This window comes from Ceratotherium simum, chromosome 21 (genome assembly GCF_057802395.1).
Source record: "Ceratotherium simum simum isolate JZ-2026a chromosome 21, ASM5780239v1, whole genome shotgun sequence".
NCBI lineage: Eukaryota > Metazoa > Chordata > Mammalia > Perissodactyla > Rhinocerotidae > Ceratotherium > Ceratotherium simum.
In genome coordinates, this window is record NC_141920.1 from 30,905,968 (window position 1) to 30,921,109 (window position 15,142).

Sequence of the window (15,142 nt, forward strand, 5' to 3'; positions counted from 1 at the left end):
GCACAGTTACCAAGGAAAGCCCTCTCAAGCTCACAGCCCCTAGGAAGATTATGGGGAGAGATGGCACAGAACTTAGTAAACACCAGCTCATCAAAAACCATACTGAAAAGCGTTACACACACACAACACTTTACCATTGCTATTTCATTTATTCCACATGACAGCCCTGTGAGATAGGTAACATCACTCCATTTTACAGAAGAGGAATTTGAGGACCCAGGGAGGTTCAGTAACAGTGAGTATGTGGCAAAACTGTGATTTGCAACCAGGTTGGGCATTTGGGGGTCTTAGAGCTGCTCCTTGACTGCTGCGGTGACAGAGGAGGGATGACTCAGAGCTGGAACTAAAATTGGGCCCTCTGTGAGCAGGGGAGCCTGGGGCAAGGCCCCGGGTTTGCATTACAGTGAGGGTTGGAGTACTAATGAGAGTCTTGTGGCCAGCAGCTTGGAGGGGTTAGAGGAGGTGCCTTTGGAAACCCTGCGCACTGAACAGTGGTGAGCAGTTCCTGAGTGGTCTCTGGGCTGAAGAGAAAAGGAGATGGAAGATATCAGTTCTTCCAAGGAAGAACTACAAACTGGAGACCCCAAGGCTACACTCTCCCCCCAGTGGAGGCTTCATCCGCAGTCGGTAGGAGCAGCTTGACCCTCCAGTCCCCTATCTTTAGCCTTCAGTTTGCACCCCGGTGCACCTTGGCTTCATGACCCAGCGCCCTTACCCAACGCAGGGCATTACCTTCTCCTCTTGTCGCTGCCTTAGTCTATAAGGAAGACAAAGGAGGAAACCAAAGCCCTGAGGGAGGGCAGGCCTCACTGGAGCTTCCCACTTTCCCCTCTTTGACGCCCTTAGGACTGACCATGCTAAAAAGAGACTCAGCCTGGTAAGGGGTTTCTTTTTCTTTTTCTTCCGCCACCTGATTTGTAAATGTAAGTTTGTGAAAATCCTCTAAGGGGATATAAATCAAATTGTAAAACAACCATTTATTATGCTCACTAATTATGTGGGTCAAGAATTTGAACAGGATAAGATGGTGGTTTGTCTCTTCTCCACAGCGTCTGGGAAATCAGCTGGAAGATTCAAAGGTTGGGGTGACTTGACAGCTGGGGGCTGAAATCATCTGAAGGCTTGGTAACTCATGAGTCTTGCAGTTGAAGCTGGTTGTTGACTGGCACCTTAGCTGGCCAGGACACCTACAACCTGTGGTACCTCACAATATGGCGGCCAGGTCCCAAGGGCAGCATCCCAAGAGAGCCAGGCAGAGCCATACTACCTTGCCTAACCTAGCTTTGGGAGTCACACCTGCCACATTCTGCTAGTCAAGGCAGTCACATAGACCTACCCCACCCATTTTCAAGGGGAAATAGACTCTACCTCTTGATAGGGGAGTAGCAAAGCTCTGGAAGAGTGCGTAGAACTGGAAATGTGGCCAGTTTTTGGAATCAATCTGGCACAGCCTATCAGGCTTCTCTCTTAGAATCAGCAGACACCTCTGGGGAGAGGAAAGGAGATCCAGAATACTGGGCTCATTATTCTGTACTGTTTTCCTCCCCAGTCTTGGGCCCACGACTCCTCACTGCCCTGATAGCTCTTTCATGCCTTTTTAAAATGTTTTCTACAGGGGCTGGCCCAGTGGCGAAGTGGTTAAGTTCACGCGCTCCGCTTCGGCGGCCCAGGGTTCGCAGATTCGGATCCTGGGTGTGGACCTATGCACTGCTCATCAAGCCATGCTGTGGTGGCATCCCATATACAAAATAGAGGAAGATGGGCACAGGTGTTATCTCAGAGCTGATCTTTTCAGCAAAAAGAGGAAGATTGGCAATGGATGTTAGCTCATAGCTAATCTCCCTCACCAAAACAAAAAAAAAAAGTTTTCTCCAGCTTTTCTAGTTCTCAGTGAAAAAGGATTGGTACCATACAACCCAGTCAACCCTCTCTGGAAGGGGGGCCCTGGGCAGTGGTTTTTTTTTGTGTGTGTGTGTGAGGAAGATCAGCCCTGAGCTAACGTCCATGCCATCCTCCTCTTTTTGCTGAGGAAGACCGGCCCTGAGCTAACATCTATTGCCAGTCCTCCTGCTTTTTCTCCCCAAAGCCCTGGCAGATGTATGTCACAGTTGCATGTCCTTCTAGTTGCTCTATGTGGGACGCTGCCTCAGTATGGCCAGACAAATGGTGCATCGGTGCGCTCCCAGGATCCGAACCCAGGCCGCCAGTAGCGGAGCGCGCGCACTTAACCTCCAAGCCATGGGGCCGGCCCCTGGGCAGTGCATTTAGAATGTACACAATAAAAAGCCTATGTTCCCAAAGTAACATACAGCATATCTACTCATGTGACGTGGAGACATTAATTGCTGTGCACATGAAGTTTTATAAATATATGAGAAATAACAATGATAACATTTATAAAACATAGTGATTACAACTTCATAAAAAGTGTATGCATGTGGAGAAGCACTGGAATTGTTCATGGGGAGAGTTGTTTGAAAATAGAAGGCAGTTTGTGTACTTTTTTGTAAAGTTAAACACTGATTTTTCCCCCAACGTTTTATCATAAAAACTTTCAAACATACACCTAAGTTGAAAGAATTTTACAGGGAACACCTATATACCCACCACCTAGATTCTACCATTAACATTTTACTGTATAGTCATGCACCATATAATGATGTTTCAGACAAGAACAGACCCCATATATGACAGTGGTCCCTTAAGATTAGTAATGTAGCCTAGATGTGTAGTAGGCTATACCATCTAGGTTTGTGTAAGTACTGTAGGGGAGGAAGAAATTTTCCTCTACCTTTCTAGGTTTTTCTGGCTGGTCTAGGAATTAAATTGACATGAGAAAGATGAACAGGAGAAAAACAAAAGTTTAGTAACATGTATACATGGGAAAAACTCAGGAAAACTGAGTAACTTGCCAAAATGGCCAAAGCTCTTACCTTAAATACCATCCTCAGCTAAAGACAAAAGATGTTGGGGGTGGGGAGAGTCAGGGACTTCAAAGAAAAGGGAGGCAATTCAAAGGTAGGTGAAAAGAAGCAAACATTTGGAAAACAAGTGTGTGTTTGGCCACGTAGAAACAGAACGCAGAGGGGAGCCCAATAAACAGGGTTTTCTAGGTTCCTCCCTGTCTACCACCCAGTTCATGTTATGCTAAGGTGGTAGCTCGCTTCCTGAGACAGGTTTTTTTATCTGAATTTTTTGGGGCAGTTAAGGGGAAGATAAAAACTTTCTCAGTCTTCTGTTTCTTAAAAATAATCAGCCTAAAATAATGTTATAGAGACACATTTTAGGGTGGCAAATTTTGTTCCCCTTCAGTACACTATACGATGTTTGCACAATGACAAAATTGCTTAACGACACATTTCTCAGAACATACCCCCATCGAGTGACACATGACTATAGTTAATTTATCGTACATCTATCTATCCCTCTGTCCATCTTATTAATCTGGCGTATTTGTAACGCATTTCAAAGTAAGTTGCACTCATTAGTACGCTTAGCTCTAAATATTTCAGGATGCATTTCATTAACTAGAGTTTATTTGTTTGCAATTTTTTTCTTTTTCTTTTTTTTTGTTGTGAGGAAGACTAGCCCTGAGCTAACACCTGTTGCCAGTCCTATTTTTTACTGAGGAAGATTGGCCCTGGGCTAACATCCATGCCCATCTTCCTCTAATTTTTGTGGGACTCCTGCCACAGCATGGCTTGATGAGCCGCCGTAGGTCCACACCTGAGATCCAAATCTGCGAACCCCGGGCCTCCAGAAGCGGAGTGCGCAAACTTAACCACTACACCACCTGGCAGGCCCCGCAATTTCTTTCTTTTCAGACAAAATCTATATATAATGCTCAGATCTTTAGTGTACATTTGCTGAGTTTTGACAAATGCATACACATAAATAGTGATATTTTAAAAACAACCAGGATTTTTTCAAATCCTTGACAGATCAATTGAAATTAGTGTAAAATGCCTCTACTCTGAGGGCTTTGTACAGCAGACCTGAGCCTATAATCATGGGTGAGGCAAAGTCTTGGCCAATGAATGGGGCTAGGATTGGGCTCTGGGACCAGGATTTTGGTGCTGGAGGCAGAGAATGTGGAAACATTTCTTCTAGTTTAGGATATCAGTGGCAGCCCTGGAGTGAGGGTCAGGGCAAAGGCTCCTACAAGCCACCTTCTCAGGGCTGCAGTCTCTTTTAGGTACAAAGCTCTGGCGAATGGCCCTTGGGAGTAGAACTGTGGCCTGGAAAGGCGCTTGGCTCTCATTTACTTCAACTTTTTATCTTATTGCCTTGCTTTATTTTCATTACAGCATTTGGGAAGTTTTCCTGTTCACTTGTTTGTTTATTGTCTCATTGGCCCATCCAGAATGTTAAGTTCCTGAGAGCAGAGACCTTTTCTGTCTTATTCCCTGCTGTGTCCAGCACATGGTCTGTACTCAATAAGTATTTGTTGAGTGAATGACTCATTGTTCCATTTACTTCATGGGGAAAGGAGGCCCCTAGAGGGGAAGTGACTTGCCTATAGAAACAGGAGTCCTTTACCTCCATCTTCCAGTTCTCCTTCTAGTCCAGTCCTTTTCTCATGAACCCTGTAACTCCTGGGGCACCTGTGGTGTGGCTGACAAGTGCCTACTTGTAGGTGTGTGTGCCTGTGGGCTGGGACTAAAGCAGGACCAGGAGCAGGGCTTCAGCTTCCCACTTGGGCGGGCCTGGGTACAGGAAGCCTGCCTCCCCTCCCTCTCACTTCTTCTCTCCTTCGCTCCTCTTTGAAGACAGTTCTTTGTTCTCTGGTGAAGGGGGGAAGCTTTGGACATGCCAGGCAGCGGGTAGGATGGGGAGGCTGGGCAGGCCTCCACAGGTGGGCAACTAAGGATGGGACTCTCTCCTCTTCCACTGGAGTCAGGATCTATGTGGTTGCCGAGCTGAACTCTCCTTCCCAGGGTCTCCAGAATGGGACACCCAAGACCCTGCCTCTCCTCAGTCTGAGTTTCTGTCACCCCTGCACACACACCACAAATGCTCTGACCACAGTGCAGCTGTCTCATGGAGAGAAGGAACTGCATTTCCTGAGAATGGGTTACTTGCCAAGCTGTGCATGCCTGTAATTCTCAGTACAGCCCTGGGAGGTTCCAAGAAGAGTAGCAGAGGGAGATTCAGGTCACCCAGCCAATGGTGAGGCTTGAACTGCAGGGATCTCTGACTCCCACACCCAACTGCAGCATTTTCCCAAGTGTGGTCAGATGGGGTGGGGATCCTTCAGATGATCTCAAGGATGAACACTTTTTATTTTAATAGCTATTTATTTCAATATATGTTAGAAAATATAAGTAGCATGTCAAACCCTTTTATGGGAATATAAGTAAAACTACAAATAAATAAATTAACCAAAAGAAACATATTAAGAAATAATAGTGTAGATCAGACATAGATAAGGTAAAACTAACCTGGTGGGGTTTGGTCATAGGGTGTGGGTATCCTAGCTACCCAGGTACCTCCTGCACTCACGGTCATTATTTTTCAGAGTTTCATAACACTTTTGAGTTCAGGTTTTCACTTTTCCATTGTGTGTGCAGATAGACTGAGTTTGGACTTCCTGGGAAACATGAAGAGTGGGTGTGTGGAAGAACCTGCCCTCCTTGGCAAGGAAGTGTCTCTCAGGCAGAGGCGCCTTGGGTTTGGCCATCTCACACACCTCTGGGTCAGCTCACTTAAGTAGGGGCTTCCCTGCTTGGGATGGCCTGAAGGAGGCCCATCGCACCCGGTATTCCCAGGCCGTGGCTCCAGTCAGCATACACTCACATATTCCATACATACGGGTGGGGGAGGCGGTTGCACAGAGCCCTAAATTGGTGCCCCAACTGCAGGCAGTGGTGGGGACTGGAGGTGGCAGGGGCACCAACCCCGTGGAAATGTGGGCTCCTTCTCCTGTGCCGAAATGTCCCTTCCACCACACCCTCCCCGCCATGAAGAATAGCCGCCAGCCACAGAACCTTGCCCTGGGGCGCGCTGAACGTGGGACTCTGCCCAGCGGGGGTTGGGAGAAGGGGGCTCAGGGGCTGTGAGCCTGGAGGAGAGGCTTACCTCCACCCACCCCAGGCAGTGCAGTCTCTGGGTCTGGAATGAAGGGTATGCCGGCAAGCTCCGGCCTACTAACGCCCAGCCACTCTCCCTGTACGGGTCCCGGTGCGTCCGAGGGACCCCGCGTGGGGGCCACAATCAGGAAAGTGTCTCCCACTACGACTGTGTAATCGGCCTTTTGCTCCGGTCTCCCAGGTCCTGCAGCCTGGGAACCCGCTACCGCCGGACGGACGGACGGCTTTGGGCGCCACACGTGGGGCGGGGAGCGCTGGGGAGAAGGTCCGCTCCCGCCACCCGACCCCGTTCCCGGCCCCAGAGTGGGGACGCATCTCCTGGTCCTCTTCGCGCTTTGAACCTCCCCTCCATCTCCAGGCCAATCGTAAACGACACCCCCACCGCAGAGCGCCAAGTGTCGTGTTTCTACCGGCTCGGTGGCGAGGCAGGCCCCAGTACGCGCACCTGGAAAGCGGGAGAGATTTCCCTGGGGCTCGGGTGGGGATGGTGTGGGCCGACTTGATGTAAGATGACACCCACGATGCCAGGCCTGTTTCAGGAGCTCTGCAGGTTCCTCTCTCCCCAGTGAGAGCCTTGCTCCTTTAAATACCTTGCAGCAATTAGCAAAAAAAAAATAGTCCGAATGGAACACGTTTGGAGAGAGGGGTGGGGAGGCGGCTTTTGAGTTCCAGGCCGCCCTGGGCTCTAGACATTGGTGTAAATTGTACTTGGCCTCAGTTTCCGCATCTGTAAACTGGGAAGATGGCCCAAGTCCAGGGGGCTGGGACTGTAGAGAGGAGGAAGGCGTTGGTGCACGGACGGCCGGTGCTCCCGGGGTCCCGCTTCCCTGAGGAGTGGGCTGCCGTGGGGCGCACATCTCCCAGGCCAAGCGTGAGACCCGGAGACGCAAAGACCGTGAGATCCGGCTCTGATCCCGATGCGGGCGAGCCGGCGCTCGGAGGCGCGCAAGGGCGGGGCCCGCGAGAGCCGGAGACGCCCGTTCGGTGTGGGCCAATCAGAGCCCGTCTCTGAACCGCCAATGAGGAGGCGCCTTACAGCCCAGGCCAGGTCGGGAGCGAGGCTGCGGCGAGCGCGGCACTGACAGAGACGCGCGCGCGACCCAGCCCGGACCCGGGGCCGCCGCCGCCATCACCGCCGCCCGCCCAGTCGCTCCTGAGCCGCTTCTCCTCGCCATGGAGGCGAGGCCGCCGCCGCCGCTGCGGGGCTCCGAGCCGCGGGCCGGGCGGCGGCCCTGAGGGCGTGTGGCGGGCCGAGACGCCGCCGCGGAGCCGAGGCGGAGCCGCCGTCCTCGTCCCCCGCGGTCCCGCCCAGCGCCGGACTCGGTGAGTGCTCGCGGCCGCCGCCGCCCGGGTGGGCTCTGGAGGGGCGGGCGCTCCCGGGCGCAGGTGGGAGGGGTCCTCGGCCGGAGCCCAGATCCCTCTTTTCCGGGTAGAATCCATCGGGCGTCTCCAGCCGGATCCCACCTCCTTGCGCTGTCCACAGGGGGGGTCCCCGGAAACGTGCCGGACAGGGCGCCGACCCCTCCGCACTGCCCAGGAACCTCGCGTGCGTCCTCCTGGGCCCGGGCCAGGGCGCTGCCGTAGTTCATTCTGAAAGAAGAAACTTGGAACAGCGAGAACAGAATTTGCTCAGGTCCATTTAATGGGAAGAAAGAGGACAGCTCCTGGCATGAGAACGTTTGCTCTTGCAGGGACCAACTTTTCTTTCCCTTAAAGCCCTCCTGGCCCCTCTCCCAGGTCCCTCTCTTTTCCACCCACTCCCAACTGTTGAGGCTGCTTAAGGGAGTAGGGGCTCAGAGCTGCCCAGAATTCGCAATGAGCCAAGTGGGAATGCAAATCCCCTCCCTTTTTCCTTTTGGTGAATAAAATAAAGAATATCGGTTTTTGAAACATTAGTTTCTGATTGTATTTCCGGAAGATAAAAATAATAATGGCAGAGCTAAGCCCAGTGTTGAGGGTTTTTTGTTTTTCTTTTTTTTGAGGTCAGTGATGATGTTTGTAAGACAGGAAAAGAGGAATATTCAGAACCTCCCCAGGCAGGGTGAGTGCCTTCAGAAGCCTTTGCCCAGGGTAGGGATTCCTGCTCTAGAACCAGTCACGTCTCCAGGGAGATTGCTTCATTTGCCACCTGCTTGCATTAAGGCAGCTCTAGAACGAGAAGATGGTGGGCGAGGGGAGGGCTGATGGGGGAAGATGGTCGCACATCTTCCTGCTTGGCCACTCCTTTAAAAAACACAGATCTGATGCTGTCATTTGTTTACTTAAAAAGTCCCTCCCTCTCCTTTTCCCATGGGATGAATGAAGCCCAAAATGCCTTATCAGGTCATGCAAGGCCCTCGACAGTCTTTCCTCAACTTACTCTTTTACTTTTAGTTTAATCCTTCATGTCTCCTTCCCCTCCTCCCCCTCCCTAGCCTTGCAGAGCTGCTGGACTGCCTCTTCGAATGTTTGGATGCCTTTGCTTGTGTGATTCTCTTTCCTCCCCACCTTTTTACCTGCCAAGCTTCACCTCTTCCTTTAAAACCCCTTCTCATTTGAGAACCTTCTTGAGGGCAGGAGCTGTGTCTTGTTTACCTTTCCATCTTCTGTGGTGAGAGGATTCTCCCTCCCAATTGTCTTGTAGGTCCCATCCCATTTCTTCCCCCTTATGTCTCAGCTTTTTTTTTTTTTACTTCCAGGTACCCAATTCCCAGAGAGAATCTTTCCTGGAGTCCTGCTTTGAGTGCACGCCTAGGCCTTTTAGTATCTCTCATTCCCCCTTTCCTCATGTCCATCCCATCGAGCCCCCATAAGTAGTCAGCAGGCAAGAACTGGCAGATCTCATTCCACTTGCCTCCAGTCTGCTTGACTCTGAAAGGGTCTCTTTTTCACCTCTGCCTGCCTGAAGTGGCCTGGCTAATATATGTGCTCTAAGACATGGTGGGATCTAGCAGGCTGTTCACTGGGTACCTTTTAGCCACTTATTTACCATTTGGGTGAAATTCAGAACCAGAAGAGCCAGTCCTCTGACTTAAGTAGTTCATGTGCCTTCTATTTGTGAGGCGAAGTGCTTGGGATACAAAATAAAAGTGAGGAAGTCTCATCTTTACCTTTGAGGGGGCTCACAGTTTAATGCGGGACAGGTGGATACAAATACATCACAGATGCTATAAGAGTGTAATAATAATAGCTGTTATCTTTTATTTGCCTTGTGACAGGCTATGTAATAAATGCTTTCTACAGATTACTTACTTATTCCTTTCAACAGTCATATAGAAGCTTATTCCTATTTGACACGAGTGGAAACTGAGGCCATACACTGGGCAGATGAGGGAATAGTCAGGATTTGAATTTTGGCAGTCTAGTCCAGAGCATCTGCCTGGCTGTATAGACAGCATTCCATCCTGGATGGTCTGAGAAAGCTTTCCTGCAAGGGGGCCTTTGGGTCATGAAGGATGCGTAGGAGTTTGTGGTAGACACAATACAGGAAAGGGGATAGCACAAGCAGGCTTGGAGGTGGAAGGAACCCACTGTCCTTGGAAAGCAGAGAGTGGTTAAGCATAGTTGGATTGGATAGAGGGAAGAAGGGTGGGCGATGAGATTAGGGGCAGGTTGAAGGGTTGTATGTGCTGTGTTAGAGTTTGGGCAGGGGAGAGCCACTGCCCAAACTGGAAGATTTTAAAGAACGTCAGAGACTTGGGCTGACTGGGCTTTGGAGAGGGGCAGCGTGGGGCCAGATGCTAATGCCCCTGCAATTTAGGAGGCAATGGAAAGGCCCCACAGAGGCAGAATCACAGCTCTTAGACCCAGAAGCAGACCTAAAGAGAATCCTGCTCCGTTTCGGGAAAAGATGTTAAATACATATGAGAAAAAATTCCAGCAGTACAAAAGAGTATATGTAGAGAAATAAGTCTCCTTCCTCCCCTGACCTCCCCAGAGATGGCTGAAGTTTCCAGTTTCTGTAGCCTTACATAGACACTATTCCTTTATAAACGTGTCTACCTATCCATATTCCTGCCCCCATGGTACGTACCAGTCACACCTTGCTCTTTTTGACTTAACATATTTAGGAAATCATTATGTATTAGTACATATAGAGCTGTTCATTCTTGTTTTTTTTTTTTTTTTTTTGGTGAGGAAGATTAGCCCTGAGCTAACACCTGTTGCCAATCCTCCTCTTTTTTGCTGAGGAAGATTGGCCCTGGGCTAACATCTGTGCCCATTTTCCTCTAGTTTATATGTGGGACGCCTGCCACAGCATGGCTTGATAAGCAGTGCGTAGGTCCGCGCTCGGGATCTGAACCTGGAAGCCGAGCGCACTAACTTAACCAGTATGCCACTGTGCCGGCCCCTGTTCATTCTTTTTGTTGACATTCTTATATCATTGTATGTCTGCACAATAATTTGTAACTAGTCTTCGGGTTAAACAACATTGAAGTTGTTTCCAAGTTTTTCTGTTACAGCAGTTACAATGAATGTTCTTGAACATATTTTATGTGCTCTTGTGTAAAATTATCTAACAGTATATTTCTACAAGTAAAATTACTGGGTCAAGTTGCATTTTAAATGTTCAGACATGTAGCCAAATCACCACCCCTTCGAGGGGGTTGTCCTAAGTTATCCTCTCCCCCAAAATATGAATGAAATGCAACAGATTTTCATCAGTATACATCAGGATCGCCTGGGATGCTTTTTCAGATATCATATGCCTACTTTTCCCTCACCTAACTGCCTCTCCCCATGTGATTCTAGCCTATTTCTTTCATTTTACAGGGGGAGACATTGAGTCTCAGAAGGATAAAGTGACTTGCGCAAGACAGTCATTCTGGGTGGTGGTGGTTTTTTAAGCAGCTCTGATTTGTATTTGCCCGGCACCTTTCATTGGAGGCGCTCAGAGTTGATTTGTAAGCATTGTTGTGTTATTTTTCTCCACCTTAACGTGGAAAAAATGAGATGCAGGTGAAGTTTGAATTGTAAGCAGGAAGCTGGCCAAATATAGAATCTTGTCTTTAGTGCAGTAATTAATAAATGTTCCCAGATGCCAAAGCTGAAGAAATGTTTTTTTAGTGAGTCTGAGTACAACAAAAACAGAAGTAATGTAACACTAACTTGATAAAACCTAGCAGGAAACCCACAGATAACCCAACATTAAAATTTGTTTTAATGTATTCTCTATAGAAAAGAGAATCCATTAAATGTAAAACTATATTTACTTTATTCTAAATTTATATCCATTTGTGTCAGTGTACAGGCATAGATTTTTTTATAGTTGTAATCAGTCCATACAGTATCTGATTTTTGTATTCTTGAATAGCATCAAATATTTTATTTACTCATGTATCTCATCTTAAGTCATAGTATAGTATTCTATGTTGATAATATATATGCTATCAATATAGTAATCTATATTGATTACGGTTGTTTGTACAATCTTTTTTATTCTTTCCTTTTTTTCCCCTCCTTTTTTCTATTATAATGGTACTTCTGAGCACCCATGTTCAAATACTTCCTTTGGATTATTTTCTTGGACTCTTATCTCCTAAAGTGGGTTCACTGAGTCAGGAACAGTTTCAGTGCGGAATTGCTGTCTGGAAAGGTTGAACTAGTTTATGCAACTATCAGCAATTTCCCTGCTCCCTGACAATCCAGCCAATGCTGTTACAAACAAAACATAGTATTTGATTTTATTAATTTAAAAGAAATGTAATGATACTTTGAATTAGGTTTAATTTACATTTCTTTAGAAAAAGAGACCAGTAGCCCCTTTAGATTTTGAAATAAGTACAGTGCTGTGATATATATCATATCCAAGTAATATAGCTAAAGCCAACTTGTTTGAAGAAAGACATGGTTGATGGGACCAGAAATATTGTGGAGATTTAGGTTAAGATCATACTGGTATGAGATATAAGACCAGATGCTGTTCAATTGAAAATACCATACATTGTGCCAGGAGCTTAGGATACCTCACAGTAACATGGATGTGATGTCTGTCCTTGTGACACTTAGGGGCTAGTGTAGTAGCCAGGCGTTAATCACCTTATGGTAATTACAGATGTGATCAAAGGGGAAGGACAAAATGTCTTGGGAGTGCCAGAGAAGTTCAGTGTTAATACATTTGCAGTTAAACAGTGCTTACAAAGGCCCTGAGCTGGGAAGGGGTTTGATAGGTTAGGGTAATGCTTCTCTAACTTGAATGTTCACATGAACCGTCTGGGGATCTTGTTAAAATGCCAAGTCCTGATTCAGTAGGTCGGGGGTGGGACTTGGGATTCTGTATTACTACCAGCTCCCCAGTGAGGCAGATGCTGCTGGTGCGTGGATCGCTCTTGGAGTAGCAAGGCCTAATTGAGAACTTGGTGAGCACCAGAAGCTGACTGACGTGGTGACTAGGAGGGGATAGTTCTCTGCCGTGGCTGCACTTTAGATTCTCCTGGGGAACTTAGAAAAATTGAGGATGCAATGCCTCACCATCAGGTATTTTGATTTAATTGGTCTGGAGTGGGGCCTGAGAATGTATATATTTTTTAACTCCCCAGGTGATTCTTTTTTTCTTTTTTTTTATTTATTTATGTATGTGTGTATGTGTGTTTCTCCAGGTGATTCTAATATGCAGCCAGGGTTGAGAACCACTGAACTAGAGAGAGGCAGGGGCGGCCAATGTTGAGGGCCTTGCATACTATGCAAGGATTTTGAGCTTTATGCTGAAGGCAGAGCTAAGCCATTGAAAGATTTTGAGGAGGAGAGTGATCTGATTGGCAGTTGTAAAAAGTTGACTGTGACTGCAATCTAGAGCCGTAGTTTTCAAAGTGAGGTAGACAGATGATTCACTGGGATGCTAGAAGAAAATTTTAGAGCTTCTTTTTATTATTTTTATCTAAAAAATGATAAAACATTAAATTTAGGGATTGTCACTGGCATCTTCTTAGGTCTATAGGTCACACAGTGTTAATGTGTTAACTTTGGATGTCCTGGAGGAAGAGAAGGGAGTTCTGCAGTGAGCAGGCAGAGCCATATTCATACATGTTCTTTTCAGTATATTGCTACATATTAATAACAGTTTATATTATCCAGTTTTCGTTAAACTAACCTTCACAGAATGGACAAGTGGCTTAAAATGATTTCCGCAAAGAAACCAGTGATTGAAGAAAATACTAGTAATGCAAGCACAAGCAAGCAAGCAAACAAAATGGCAGAGCTGACCTTTGTCCAACTCCTTATATGAGCTCTTGGTGATTAAATAAGTCAGCTCTTATTACATTGGAAAGCATCAAGCCTATTTGAAACGTGGCTTTACATCCTCTGTCATTAATAGGAATCTTGCTTTAAGAGTATGTAGAGGGGCCGGCCCGGTGGCGCAGCGGTTAAGTGCGAGCGCTCCGCTTCGGTGGCGCGGGGTTCGCAGCTTCGGATCCCCGGCGCCCACCGATGCACCGCTTGTCGAGCCATGCTGTGGTTGCGTCCCATATAAAGTAGAGGAAGATGGGCACGGATGTTAGCCTAGGGCTAATCTTGCTCAGCAAAAAGAGGAGGATTGGCATCGGATGTTAGCTCAGGGCTGGTCTTCCTCACCAAAAAAGAAAAAAAAAGGGTATATAGAACCTTCAGATATAAAATAATGAAATATGACTATCACTAGTACCAAGACATTTGAAAACTAAGCATCTGGAACATAAAGAGAACCTCTACATTTTTTTTTTTTGTGAGGAAGATCAGCCCTGAGCTAACATCCATGCTAATCCTCCTCTTTTTGCTGAGGAAGACCGGCTCTGAGCTAACATCTATTGCCAATCCTCCTCCTTTTTTTTCCCCAAAGCCCCAGTAGATAGTTGTATGTCATAGTTGCACATCCTTCTAGTTGCTGCATGTGGGATGCGGCCTCAGCATGGCTGGGGAAGCGGTGCGTCGGTGCCCACCCGGGATCCGAACCCGGGCCACCAGTAGCGGAGCGCATGCACTTAACTGCTAAGCCATGGGGCTGGCCCCTCTACATTTTTTTTTATAATGATGTTTAAAGTCATAGGCTGTTCGTTCAGATGCTCTACAAAATTTTACTAGCCTAATGATTAAAGTATGTATTTTGAGGTTTCTTGTTCTTACAAAAGATAAAAAGGCACATACCATTGGCAGGGCCGCCCCCCCCCCCCCCCGCCCCCAGTCTTTTTTTAAAAAGAAAGACTGATATGGGGCCGGCCCCGTGGCTTAGCAGTTAAGTGCGCGAGCTCCGCTACTGGAGGCTTGGGTTCGGATCCCGGGCGCGCACTGACGCACCACTTCTCCGGCCATGCTGAGGCCGCGTCCCACATACAGCAGCTAGAATGATGTGCAACTATGACATACAACTATCTACTGGGGCTTTGGGGGGAAAAAAAAAGGAGGAGGATTGGCAATAGATGTTAGCTCAGAGCCGGTCTTCCTCAGCAAAAAGAGGAGGATTAGCACGGATGTTAGCTCAGGGCTGATCTTCCTCACAAAAAAAAAGACTGATATAGTACATGGAAATAATATGTCAAGAAACCAAAACACATTCCTTTGTCAGCAAATATTCTTATAAGATGCATAGAAAATGTTGCTGAAGATGTGAACAAACACTTAGAACACAGTTTGCAGTGTGGGAAGTTTGCTATATAGTTGTAAAAATATAGAAGCTTCTAGCATGGCTTAGTATTTGCTAGATTCTCTTTTAATAATTAAATCCAAGAAAAGTCACTTCTTTTGTGAGCTACTGGGGGAAAGTTGTACTGGAGAAGACATAGTCTTAATAGTAAATGACTGCCTTAACATTGCTGTATGGAATAATTGTCTAATGTAAGCTACTGACAGAACAGCTGTTTTGATGAATGAAGGATGAAATTCATTCATGCCTCTTCATGGACTCTTGAGGCAGGTTACGATTCCTTGGTTATCTGGTGGTGGAGTTGTTGATGTTACGCATTTTTCTTTTACCAAAAAAAAAAAAATGCTGACTTTGTCTGTGATAAATGGCTACCCAGCAAATATTATTTAAAAAATTAATATACTTTATCTCTTCAAGTAAAGATGTTATTTTAACTGTGAATGAGAAAGCAACTGCT

General features: G+C 47.0%; 1 protein-coding gene across 5 annotated transcripts in view; it reads left to right on the forward strand.

Moving 5' to 3' along the window:
- The first annotated feature begins 7,246 nt into the window (after positions 1 to 7,246).
- The window catches only part of PTPRA (protein tyrosine phosphatase receptor type A), a 164,977-nt gene continuing 157,081 nt past the window's right edge, over positions 7,247 to 15,142 (forward strand). For 2 of the 5 annotated variants that reach the window (XM_087445509.1, XM_014790124.2), the window contains exon 1: positions 7,247 to 7,412. The gene's annotated coding sequence lies outside the window, so the exon portion shown is untranslated. The remainder of the gene's footprint in view (positions 7,413 to 15,142) is intronic. The other 3 variants (XM_087445513.1, XM_087445512.1, XM_087445514.1) reach the window with 2 other exon arrangements.